This window comes from Marmota marmota, unplaced genomic scaffold (assembly GCF_001458135.2).
Source record: "Marmota marmota marmota unplaced genomic scaffold, marMar, whole genome shotgun sequence".
NCBI classification, from domain to species: Eukaryota; Metazoa; Chordata; class Mammalia; order Rodentia; family Sciuridae; genus Marmota; species Marmota marmota.
The window spans coordinates 35,873,148-35,887,389 of NW_026000211.1; positions in this window are offsets into that span (position 1 = coordinate 35,873,148).

Here is a 14,242-nt window from a genome sequence, read left to right on the forward strand (position 1 = left end):
TACCTTAACATGATTCAGACACTTAGATAGCTCTCTCATTACGGAGGGGGGGAATAAGGAATGCAGTGAATATTTTGAGGCAGGTGTTATGTTTTGGAAGTGAGGTGTCCCCCAAAAGCTCACATGTGAGACAATGTAAGAAGGTTCAGAGGAGAAATGATTGGATTGTAAGAGTCTTAACCCAATCAGTGATTTAATCCCCTGATAGGGAATAACTTAGTGGTAACTGAAGTTTTAGATTGTATCAGGAGGAGGTAAGAATTGGGGTGTGGCTTTGGGGTATATATTTGTATCTGGAGGGTAGAAGATTTTTTTTTCTCTCAGACTTTAGATCATAATGTGAGCTGCTTCCCTCCAGCATACTCTTCCACCATGAAGTCCTGCTTCACCTTGAGCCCCATGGAATGAAGCAGGTCTTCTGTGGACTAAGACCTCTGAAACCATGAGCTCCTAGAAGAATCCTTCCTCCTTTACAGTTGTTCTGGTCATGTCCTTTATTCACAGTGGCAAAAATACTTGACTAAAACAGGAAGAAACTTACATTTATGGGAATTCAGTGGGCTTGAAGAACATACAGTAGCCTGGGACCAGTTTTGTTTGAAATGAAACAGAAGCCACAGAGGAGGCAATGGTTTGTAAATAATTTGCTTTGAAATATTTCATAAGAAGGAACTAGAGGACAATAGTATGAAACAAAGTCAGTCCCAATGTGTTGACAGATTTCAGTCTTCCTGTAAAATGAATTTGATCTTCTCTGATTAATGAAGTCTTCAGTAAGAAGACTCAAGGTAGTGTGTGTGGTGGTACACACTTGTAATCCAGCAACTCAGGAGACTAAGGCAGGAGGCTTGCAAGTTCCAGGCCAGCCCCAAAAGCATAGCAAGGCTCTGTCTCAAAACAAAAAAAGCAATAAATAAACAAAAAGGACTGAGGACTTAGCTCAGTGGTAAAGTGTCCCTGGATTTAATTCCCCATTTAAAAAACAAACAAACAAAAACAGGACTTAAGATAATAGAGTTTCATTTTTGGCAGATTTTGTTCAGTAGATAAGGAATGCAGAACAAATGATGGATTTTAAAGATTCTCTCTGGAATTGAAATATAAAATAATGTTTCATTGCAACAATCTGTGCACATGCTGTGTTGATAGACTTTGGTCTTTCTTCCTATGATAAGAGTGTAGTTAATAAAAACTCAAGAAAAGGATAGAGATATTTGTTTCTTATTTAGTGATTCTTGACTTTTGGCAAGTAAGGTAACTTGGCACAAAGCCTTTCCCTGAACTTTTGGGAGGAGGTGCAAGACAAAGTCAGGGAAAATTTGCTTCTAAAATAGCTTCTAAGGCCTTTAAATTTCCTTTATACTAAATTATTTAGCATACCTAAAACAACCACATTGAAGATTATCATTTTCTGTTCTCCCAAAAATTTTATGGGTAAAATCAGACAGCTGAATTTTGCCTGTAAAAGTAGGACACATGCCACACAGAGAAATGTTAAAAATAAAATTTTAAAAAAAGTAAAAAACAAACTTGCATAGCAGCAAAAGTAAAGAATTGATGTGCGAAGTTGTTGCTCATAGAATAAATGTGCATGACAAGCTAAGACTGGTTATCCTCTAAAAATATCTGCCAATTCAATTATGTAACACGTGTGATGATTTCATAAGGTAAACACTTGTGCAGTCATTACCACTCATGTGAAAAAACTTTCAGAAAAGTCATTGCTGTCCTCCACATCTCATGCAATGACACATACCTGCAATATTTGAAGGGATTTACTAGCCAACATTTTGTTCATGTTGACTCAATGAAGGTGGCATAGTGGTATTAAACAGCAGATGGTTTAGGTCGAGTGCACTCTTTCCATTCCTCTCTGGTATGTCAATACAGCCTACAGGTTCTAACAAGCCATTAACTTCCCTTATTCACTCTCTTCTTTTCCCAAAGTTCCTATGTCAATTTGTTTGTGATTTCCTGTGCTCCAAATCCTCTCTCTTCTTTAGGTGTCACCTATAGTTCTGACACTGATATCTAATATCATTTAGATAATCTGACACACATAAAGGTCTTTTTCCCTAATGGTGATAATAAGTCATACTAGTTTCTTACAATTTGATGAGAAAAGAAACTCATGTGTTTTTTTAGGCTTTTATTAATGCTTTATAGTTATACACAAGAGTTGGGTTCATTTTGATATAATCAAACATATATGAAATTTAATTCAACCCAACTCAGTCCCCTCCTCCTTTTTCTCTTTTTCTACTGGTCTTCCTTACATTCATTTGTTTATTTTTAATTGATGTTTTATAGAAATACATGAAGGATAATTCACTGTGTTGTATTTATGCATATCCATTACAAAATTTTGTCATGTTCATTCAGCATTTCCTCCCAATTCCCATTCTCCTCCTCTCCAATGTTTCTTCTATTCCACGGATCATCCCTCTATCTATATGATATCTATTCCCCTGCCTTACCCTTCCCCCTTTGCTCTAGCTTACACATAAAAGAAAAAAAAATCAATCAACCCTAGATTTTCTGAGTCTGGCTTATTTTCCTGATACTCTCATATCTTTTATCAATTTATAGCTTTTATTAATTATATTATATTAATAGGGATTAATAGAGATAGATGAAGCAAATAAATTTGACTTGTAGTTTTCTGTAATTTAATTTCTATTTCCACTGTTTAATATCTAGCATTTGATGAAACATTTGAAAGCTCTGAGGATCTAAGATCTTCAAAATATTAAATTCTAAGTTTCAAGGGATGCACTGGACATTGTTTTCTTATCAACAGAGAAATAGCAGAAAATATGTTTAGGTTTCCTTTTTTTTCAGTGACAAAATTCCATTAGTAAATTGGTATAAATCATAACTTCTAGAAAATCTTATTATTAAGATTTTTTTTTCTATTTCTTTTCTGTGGACTAGGCCTAGAGATTCTTCCATCCACCTGAGAGAATAGGTTTTCATATTTTTTTTCTTGTTCAAATATGATTCTCCTATTACCTGAAACATTTTTTATTCATGGTATAAATATTAGTGGTAGTTTGGGAGATATGATTAAATCATACTCACTAATATAATAAGGTATGGGGAACAGACTAGAGAATCAAGTTTAGTACTTGAAAAATCAATAATCTGTCCAGTATCTAGCAAATCTAGCGAGGATAACAGTTGCAAGAACCAAGAAAACTCTATTTGATAAAGATGAGTCTTAATTCATAAGCCATAAGATGTGGGGAGAAAATAGTATCAGACACAAGAGAAAAATATCCAACATCCTTTAACCCCTATTTTTATGTTTAAAACATAAATAAGCTAATAATTTATCAAAATGAGCACTATCCTCTAAATTTAAGAAATTAAAAGTCTAGAGGTGAATCTTTATCAAAATCTGATCACTCAGGAAAGGTTAAGAGATATAGCTGGACCTTTACAGGTCCAAAAAAGGCCAGGTATCTTCACTGCTGCCATATAGAACTCTGAGATCATTTTTATTGTGAAAAAATACTTATTAACCAGTCTCAGAAAAAAAAAAAGTTTGTGAGTTGGAAATTTTGCTGTAGGTAATAAAACAGAAATGGAAGCATAAAGGTTAAATTGTTTTTCTAAAGATTAGCAACCAGTAAGTAGAATCTCAAAATTCAGCACAATATCTTACAACTGTAAGGGCTTTTAAACATATCACTGATATTGGGTAAAGTCTCTTGTTAAAGAAGCAACAGATTCTATTTGAAGAGATAATGGGTACCTAAAGGGATATCTCTCAATATCAATACTTAATTTTTTTGAATAATGTATTTTTTTATTATCTTAAACTTAATAAAATTTCCTAGGTTTTAATGATTTCCAAAGTAGATGAAGAAAATACCCAATCACGCAACTGTTTTTAATGTAGTATAATTTTTTTATTATAAAATTATCAATTTGAATACTTACCATCTTAAAATATCAAGTTCTAGTGTATCAGTGTTTACACAAATTTCTGTAATATGTATGGATATAACAATATATAATAGAAAGATGTGAAAACAAAAACATTCTAAAGAAATTGAAATATAGGTTTTGATTCTTTATGAAAGACAAGAGAAACAAGTTTATAAACTAAAATGTATTGTCAGGAGCAAGTTCAGACTGCTTCCTCACTCCTCTGCTTTCAAGGATCTCAAGGCCAAACACATTCCCATTCATCAAGAATAAGAGAGCTCACTTTAAAACTGATTTACAAGGAAATCTTCATTTCTTTACAGAATTTTATGAGCACTTATATAGTTTTCATACCTTAGGCAATGAAAGAGCAATGGCAGAACTGCCCTTTAAAAATATACTTTTACTCATTTCAAGCTAGAAATGAGCTCAGACATGGAGCTTCAAAGTTTTTTAAAAAAGAACAGAGATAAATAACATATTCTGAAAATAAATGGGATACAGTACATATATTTTAAAGATGTATAAAACATAGTATGTTAAAGGAAATACATAGAAGTTAAATGTCAAAATTTTTTTAGGAGTAGTTTAGATTTAGAAACCTAATGCTTTTCTTCTGAGTACAGCAGAATAATTTCTGGATGTGAGGGAAATATTATTTTTTAATATTATATAATATTAATATTATCTTTATCTCTCTTTGTGTTGCTATAACTAAAATGCCTTAGCCTTCCAATTTACAGATTTCTGGAAAACAGAAATGTATTTCTTACAGTTCTGAAGGCTGAAAACCTGAGGTCAGGGTGCTAGTGCAATGAGGGCCCACTTTGCAGGTGATAGCTGTCTTATCGCTAGGTCCGAAAAGGGTGGACTGGACAGGGATGCTTCTGGTGTCTTTTCTTTTTTTTTAGTTCCAATAATGAGGGCTCCAATTTCAAGGCCTAATCCCCTCCCACAGGCTCACCTCTTAGAATAATCACACTGGTATCTAGGGAATAATCATAACAATTGAGTTGGTAGCATATACACAACAAATAAAAACAAACAGATAAAAATCTATTTCCAATCCTTTTGAGAAAAAAATGATGAGTGTTCTCATAATTTACTTGTTAAACTTAAAATTCTATTGACAGCTCTATAATTTTGAACAACTGCATGCTAGCATTTTAAAAACCATACATTTATAAAATGCTCAAGGATAAATAATTTTAACAAAAAAATATCAAAAACACATCATTTATATGTGATATATTGTTGCTACAAAAAGTGAATTGAAATGAAATATGTTTATAACATATAATCCTCTGTAAAATTATAATATGTGCAAATTTGAAAACATTAATACATAGATAAGTACATAGGAATGAATACAGATATGTACTATAATGTCAATGTATTTAGCAATAGGTATGTTGACAAATACTAGGTTTAAGAAAGATCTTTTGACAATTGTGTTATAAAGAAATTAGCTAATATTTTTTATATACTAAAAAGTTATAATTGGAAGAGAAAATGAATAAACTGTTTAAGACTAAACATCGGAGTCAAACTTAATTCCATGTACTGAGAGTAGAGATCTTCCTACAAGTGTGACCTTAGTGCATGTCTTCCTGCATATGAATTACAATAATAGGGAAGATAAACTTCATTGACTACTATATAGGTGGTGATTATTTAAAGTAAAAATGAGTCTGCTATAAAAAATATTATAGAGGTAGGCATGTGTGTGTGTAGGAGGTATCTCAGGGTGGGTGTGTACATGCCTCCTAATATGTGAGGGGGGAGAGAAAATTAGAAAGAAAAAAGTAAAGAAAAACAGAGGTATGTGTGCATATATTTATATTTGTGTGCAAGTATGTTCCAGTATTTACCTAAGATCATGTTTTGTTTTATTGTTTTTAACATTGTAAAATTTAGGGGGTTCAGGTTTTTGAGCTCTGCAGTAACATCTAGGTAGTGATAAAGTGTTTCATATAATCAAATAAAAATTGAGTGAGAAAAGATTTGCTCAGGTTAAGTACATTTGAAAAAAAAAAAGAAAAAAAATCATAGAAAAGAAATGCAGTGATTCTGGAGTGTGGCTGAGTTGGGAGAAACAACAACATAGGTATCTAAAAGAGATTTTCAAATTGAATCTCCTGATTTTTTATAAGGTAGAAAATGTCATGATACATACAAGTGTGGTGTTCTTTGTTGAGATTAAAGTGAGATTGATTAAAAACGAAAGGTTTTGTAAAAGCAAAGAGAGGCAGACAGAGAAATCAGAAGACACAGGAGTAGCAGTACCTAGCTTTTCGTAATATGAAAGAGACTTGACTGATTTTGCTACAATGGATTAATCAAAAAACATGATAGGTATCAAATTAGATAAGAGATTTTTTTCTGAATTTGTAGATAGTGAAATTTTAAGTTAGACTTTAAATTCAGCATTTATTTGCATCATTGAATTAAGGCAAACTTCTAATATAAACCATGATTTTCTTCATTTTCAATTTTAGAACATTCCCTAGTATGCACAAAATTAAATGGTTTCATGATTTTTTTTATCATTTCTAATAACATAAATGGTCTTAAAAATGTAGCGGCTCAAATACATTTATTTATTACATCAACATTAATATATTACATCAAACAATATACACAGGAAGACAAATCATTTAAATAGATGTGATTATTAACTATCTATCAATTTTTAAATATTTACATTATTTAAATCTATTTACATTATGATTTTCCTAAAAACAGCTTCATAAAATTTATTATTTTCTTCTCTTATGCATCCAACAAATAAGAAATTTCTCCATGAGTCTTTTCTATCAACTATTTAGGAGATACATGGAAATAGTTTTGTTTGTCTATGGGATGGGACAGGGAGGTCCAGATACCAGTAGACAGGGTTATGTCTATATAGGTTTTTAAAAAAAGCCCTCAGATTTCAACCCCAGCTTTTATTTTCCCTGTTTTTCCTATCTGGATAGGAGAGTCCAGGCTCTTGGTAGATTCCTGGGTAAAGTGCTACTATTTCTCCTTTGTGTCTTGGTATGTTTTCTTTTTCTGGTTTTATGAGTCAATATGTTTCTATTTTTATTCACTTATTCTAACTAAATTTTTATGGAGTATATAGATAGACATACAGCTGATGAATTCCCTCAAAGAGAATATGCCCATGTAAAAAAGATCTAGATATTTAAATGACAGGTTGGACCAGAGAAAAATGCCAGTACTGATAGTTCTTGAACAAAAGTGACAAATTTGTGTTCTTTAATATAATATGTTATTAACAGAACTCCAGTGTCTATGCACAGTACTTCCCCAGTTAATAGTATTCAACCTAAAATAACCACTCTCCTAATATCTAATGTAACATTTTTTGACTCCTTTTGTAATTTCTGATATCATGTAACAAGTATTTTTGTCTTATTCTTTTCTAGAATTCATGTTCTCAATTTGTGAAACCAACATTGTAGTTAATTGCACAATTGTGAGAATTCCTTATTTTCATGGCTGTGTATATTTCTGTTATATAGCAATACTGTTATTTATTCATTTTACTGTTGAAAAAACAGATATTTTCACTTTAGACATATTACAGTTAATACTTTTACATGCTTTTGATGAATTTATTTTAGTGAATATATGTACTCCTTTCTGTTCAGGATATTTCTAAAAGTGAAACTGATGTGAATAAAATATGTGTTAAGTTTTTAAGACTGTTTTAATTACTGCATTATAATTGTAGATACTATTGTGTTTAATTTTGACATAATCACACATGAATGGAATATAATTTTCTTCATTTTAATCCACACTACTTCCTCTTTCCCTTCCCTCCTCCATCCCCATTCCTATTATTTTACTCTCTTTTTCTTATTCTATTTATTTATGTTTTTAATTGGTGCTTTATAGATGTATATGAAGATGAAACTCAATGTGGTATATTCATATATATACTTAGTATAATTTGGTTAATTTATTCTACTGCTCTTCTGATTTCTGGGTCTTCTTCCCTCCCATCATTCCCCTTCCTCTACTCTACTGGTCTCCCTTCTATTTTTATTGGATTTCTTCCACCTTTTTCCCCTTAATTTTGCTCTAGTTTCTGAACATGAGAGAAAACATTTGACCCTTCGGTTTCTAAGTCTGGTTTATTTTACTTAGTATGATATTCTCCAACCATTATATTTACCAGTAAATGCCATAATTCTATTTCTTTTTCTGACGGAGTAAAATTCCATTGTATATATGTATCACGTTTTTTTCTATCCCTTCATCTGTTGATGGCAAAGATGTAAAAAATGAATGTTGAAAAAAGACAGTATTTTAAACAAATGGTGCTGCGAAAATTAAATACCTATATGTAAAAGAATGAAACTAGATTCCTATCTTTAAAACTGCACAAAAGTCAGCTCAAAATCAATCAAAGACCTAGTAATTAGACCAGAAACATTATAAATGCTGAAAGAAAACATAGACACAACACTCCAAGTTGCACAAACTCAGTGCAACCATTGAGTTTCTTAATAAATCATCCTAAAACTCAACAAATAAAACCGTGGGAGGGTATCAAATATTTTTTGAGTTTTATCAGATTTATCAAATGATTTCCAAATTGTATGTTCCAATTTACACTCCAATTGGCAGACGGTTATTATATAACTTTGCTATTATTTACATTGCCCTTGTTATTTTAGCCCTTCAATTTGGTATATATTAGTATTACCTTGGATATTCGGTTTGCATTTCTCTGATTGTAATGAAATTGAGACTTTTTCATGTTTAATAGTCAATTGGATATCTTCTCCAGTAAAGTGTTCTTCAAGTATTTGCACATTGTGTTTTTCAGATTAGAAAGTCTATTACTGATTGAACAGAATATTAAAATTAGCATCAATAATTACTAAAATTGGAAAATATATATCAAAAACTCACTGTTCTCATCCTGAATATATACCATCCAAACATGTGCTGTATGCACATAAATTCATAGACAATGATTTCTTCAAACCTTAATTTATACTAACCAAAATCTTGAAATTCCTCACATTTTCAGCAATGATCAAAGAAAAAAATAAAATATATTCATGTAATAGAATAGTATACAGAATTGAGAATTGACAGTAACATATTGATGAGACTCTCAAAAAATAAGAAACAGGTAACATGTCTGCATGTTTAAGTTATGGAAGTGATGTCCTTCCATTAAATGGTGATTGGAATGAGTATGTGAGGATTTTTGGTGTGATGATAATGTTCTCTTTTACATTTCAACACATTCAGGCCTATTCCCTGAATAAATGAACTTATTTGAAATTGCCAGTAAACATTAGGACATTGTAATTATCTGGTTTACTGCTGCATTATTATGGAATCATTAAGTTAAAGCCACATCAATTCCAAAACTGTCTTATACTAAAGATGCCACAAGTTCAAAAATATTCCTGATAAATTCTCAAACTTTTAGACATAGAAATATTGTTTAACCCAAATATGGATATTTTAAAGGACAATTTCTTTTTGCATGGTGAGTTTTAGCTAGAATGTAACTACTTACTAGACAAAAATAATCTTAGCATAAAATCAGTGGAATACACTGTATTTTAGATGGTACACAGTATCTTTATCATACTTGATTTGTAATTTCCTCTACTACTAAGTTTTCATAATAATAGGAGGCCATATGATGCTAAAATTCATTATTAAAGTAATTTCAGTTTCCTATTCACTTCAGTCAGCTTGGATATAGTGGGAAAATAAAGGATTTTTTTAAAAAAATAAAGTCTTATAAAATATTCACATGAAAACTGGAAAATATTCTTGAAGGGGCTGTGTAAGTATTTGAATATTCATAAGAATGGAAAAATAGAGTGTTTATAAGATTTAGTTCTAGAAATGAGAGGAAAAATATTTCTCTGTAGCATATGGTACATGCAATTTTAATAAGTATATTTTAGGACTGAAATTACATAAAATAAAAATTCAGATTATAGGCAAGAGCAATCCCACTGTGAATAGTTAGAACAAACTTAATATAACATTGCACACTACTGTTGACAAATTCTAGTGTTCACTAAGTAATAATCTAAAATCAAATGCATCATTTAGCAGAGTATAAAAGCAGAGCCACTTAAACATGTCACTTGTTCTGGCTTAGAACATTTACCAGTATATTGAAAAAATGTATAATTTTATATTAGAGAGAAATTGTAATACTTCCAGCTCCTGCAAACATGGGAAATTATCAGTGACTTCTGGGTCCCTTTGCTCAAATTAATTTTGCAGAACTGTACATATAAAATGAATTTAAATTTCAGGAGCTAACTTTTGCACATTAACCTTAGCTATTTGTACAGAAATCTTACTTTCTTTTTTCAGGTAATTGTAGCAATTGTGAATTTTAAAACATGTTAACTTAGTTATCTCCTCTATCACCTTGCTAATAGCCTATAAGGAAAGATAGTCATAGATCAAATTTTGTCATAATAACATTTATCAATCATAAAGTAAGCACCAAAAATTCAGAAAACTTGTTATGCCATGTATGATAAGGTCTTAAAAGTTCACACTACCTTAAAATATTTTGACCACTAACTTGTTAAAAAGCTCACTGAGGTTTATTTTTGGCAGTAGGTTTCATTTACCTAAACAAATTGAAGAAATTATCCATACTAATAGGTGAGCTAGAGATTATTTAGAGACGAAACTTTGGGTGCCTTTCCCAAAGATAATAGATTAAGGGCATTGTTACATATGTAGGATGCCAAAAATAGTCTAAAAAGTCTTCTGAACTTGTGTGCTTTTAATTTTTTTCATGGGAATCTATGCCTAATATTTATAATGTTAATATACAATTAATTTCAGAACCTAATTTAATCCATAATTCTAATTATAACCTTACTCTAATAATTAACAGCATTTTTGTTGGGATCTGAGGTTGAGGTAGCTGAAATATTTGTAGGATCTATACCTGGAGTTTGGATTTTCTGATAATATGGTGGTTGACAACCCCTTAATGTGTTATTTCTGAGTAAGCAAGTAGCCAAACTGGATTACAATTTATTGGAAGACACACATGATATAATACTACCTTTGGGAATATTTTAAAGTACTCTATTGAAAAATATAATCCGTTATAAAATATGTGAGAAATTCTGGAGTATGTATAGATAATGTGGAACTGTTGTGTACATGATGAAGTTTGAATGTTGGGTATGGGAAAGTAGATTAAAGTCTACTGAGGAAAGATGTAAGAGGCAGCTCTCTGAGGAAAGTAAAGAATTTTTTAAGGTTTTGATCATGTTAAAACATATTGTGTTGCTTGAATGCAATAAAGTTCAAGCTACATATTAAAGACATCAGCAACATCTGGGCTCAGCAGTGCATACCTGTAATCCCATTGGCTTTGAAGGCTGACGGAGGAGGATCTCAAGTTCAAAGCCAGCCTCAGCAAAAGTGAGACTCTAAGCAACTCAGTGAGACCCTGTCTCTAAATAAAATACAAAATAGGGCTGGGGATGTTGCTCAATGGTCAAGTGCCCCTGAGTTCAATGCCCATACCCCCACACCCCCCAAAAAAAGACATCAGTGGCAATTCATTCAATACTACCAGTGCAGGTGTCAAATGAGTCCTGTTGTTGACCTGCTGAATTGAAATGGTGAGTGACTCTCTGTGTATCTAAGGAGATAAAGGTAAAATTCTAAACGCAGAAAATTCTTGGTTAGGTGGCTTCAAGCAGGAATAATTAAAATTATTCTGTGAAGAATTTCAATTTCAGCACCTGAAAATTCCAAAGGGATTGGAAAATCCCAAAGGTATTAGAAGTTGCACTTTTATCAATAAACAAGAAAATGTTGAGAAAATTAAAACCAAATTACTTACTTTGGATTTATCAACAACGAGATACGACTGTAGTACTATCAGAATGTCTAATATATGGAGAGGAAAAATGAGTAATTTCCAGTTGAAAAACCATATAAACACTAATTGCCTCAGCCAATCATAGTTGCATTAACCATGGTAATTCACATCCCCTGTGTGTACTTTGGTTGCACTTTACCTATATAGTTTTCTATCCAAAATCCATAACTCTAACCTTGTAGTGAGAAAAATATCACATATGCATGCTGAGAGACATTCTAAAATATATCTAATATGTACTCAAAACTGTCGAGTTCATCAAAAAATTAAGGAATTTGTGAAGAATAATCATATCCAATACTATCTTAAAGAAATGTCACTACTAAAGTTTGTATAGTTTCCTGGTTGAGATCCTGAAACAGAAAAAAATAATCTTGGTACAACTAAGGAAACCTAAATGATTAACCTTAGTTAATCATAAAGTGTCAACAATTATTTAAGAATTTTACTATGTATACCAAAGTAAAAGTAAGATGCTAATAATAGCATAAACTCAATATTGATTTTGTGGAATTTTTCATGCTACTTCCAGAATATTGTGTAAATATGAAATTATTCTCAAATGAAAAGGTTTAAAATGATAAAAAAAGAATACTGTCCAAAAAGTGTCAACCTGATGCATGTGTATGTCTACTTTTTAATCTTTTTACCCACTTTATAAACTTATCAAAATAACTACTCCTATATCTATACATTTGTCATTTGGTCTTTCCTCAAGCCATAACCAATAATTCACAAGTTATGGTAATTGAAGTCTTTGTTACTCATTACAAGTGGTCCAAAATTTATACAAAATTACCTACAGATAGACCCATATGCAAACATATATTTACACATTTTTTGTATGTATCCCTTTCTCACTCATACACACACCTACCTTCATAAACTCACATATACATATATACAAATATATACTTATTATGAATACTTATTATAAACCCATATGTAAATTGTTTAACTTTTTAACAATTTTGGTTTTTATTACTCTTCCCAATTTACAAGTTAAAAATTTGAAGAAATACTGGAGATATATTGTCAATAACAATTGTAATTTGAATATCTTTAGATTTCCTTAGTATTAGCATAAAATATTAATAAAACATGCAAATATTGTGATAATAAATTATCATTGAGTTACATACTAACATTTTTTCTTTCTATATATGGATAAATGGAGGCATAAAGAAATTAAATGAATTTTCTACGTGCCACATGTCTTAAAACTAATAAGTCATAAATATTAACAACAGTGTTTTTTGTATGTAAAATATTGTTATTTCTCAGTTATTTATCTCTCCCATAATACCTGAGAAGTTTCAGATTGAATGACCCATAACATAATGTGTAGGCGACAATAATAAATGCCATTCCCTTTATAGAGCATATGGAATTTGATAAGATATGGGGCTAATAAATTCTATAATTTTATGGAGAAAATTTAGAAACTCACTTATTTTAAGTAATTAATAAAATCAACATCAGATATAAAATTTAGCTCACCTTTCTGTATAAAATCCATGTTGATAGTGTCTTGGAAGAAATATGTTAATATTTAGAAAAAGTAATTCAGGAAATGCTTTGTTTTATCACAAAGAGTGATAAAACATTTGCATATTTATTAGTTTCTTAAACTAGTTTATTATATTCCACAAAACAATACCTAAAGTTATTTTAGATTTATATCTCATTTTATATTACCTGAGAAAATAAGAACAGTATAAAATGCTTCTCTTGACTACCTAAGCAATATTTGGTGTAAATTAGCATAAGTGGTTGTATAGTAGTGGCACATCATGGACAAAAATAATGGAATTCAAATGAATGACTATTAGTTCTACAGAGAAAACTTAGCTTTTCATTGCAAAGAAGAAAAAGGAAGTGAGGGACTAAGAAAAATATTATCATAAATGGAAATATAATTTAATATAGTAACAAAACATCTCAACAAGGATGTGTTATATGTACTATAAATGGGACAAACTCACAATTAAAATTCAAAAATCTTTTTACATATTTTTAAAAATGTTAACATACACCAGTATGTTATCTAAAATTAACAATGAAAACACAATTTAAATATATAAACACATACATACACATACAATAAGGCTGGAAGATAGAAACGATATATGAGGAAAGACAAAAGATTTTAGTGACCAAGCATTTTGTATTATGTTCAGGTAAAATTAACAATGTATTTCTAATGAAATGTATATCCATTAGAAATACTTATACATTGACAAAGTATAACATATATTAAACAAAGTTTGAATATCTACAGGGAAATTTAGATTGATCAATAGTTATAGGATTTAGCATATGTAAAGATGTTAACAAAATTGTGGATGAAGCAGTAAAAAATGTGCAGACTCATAAAATATTTAAATAATATGA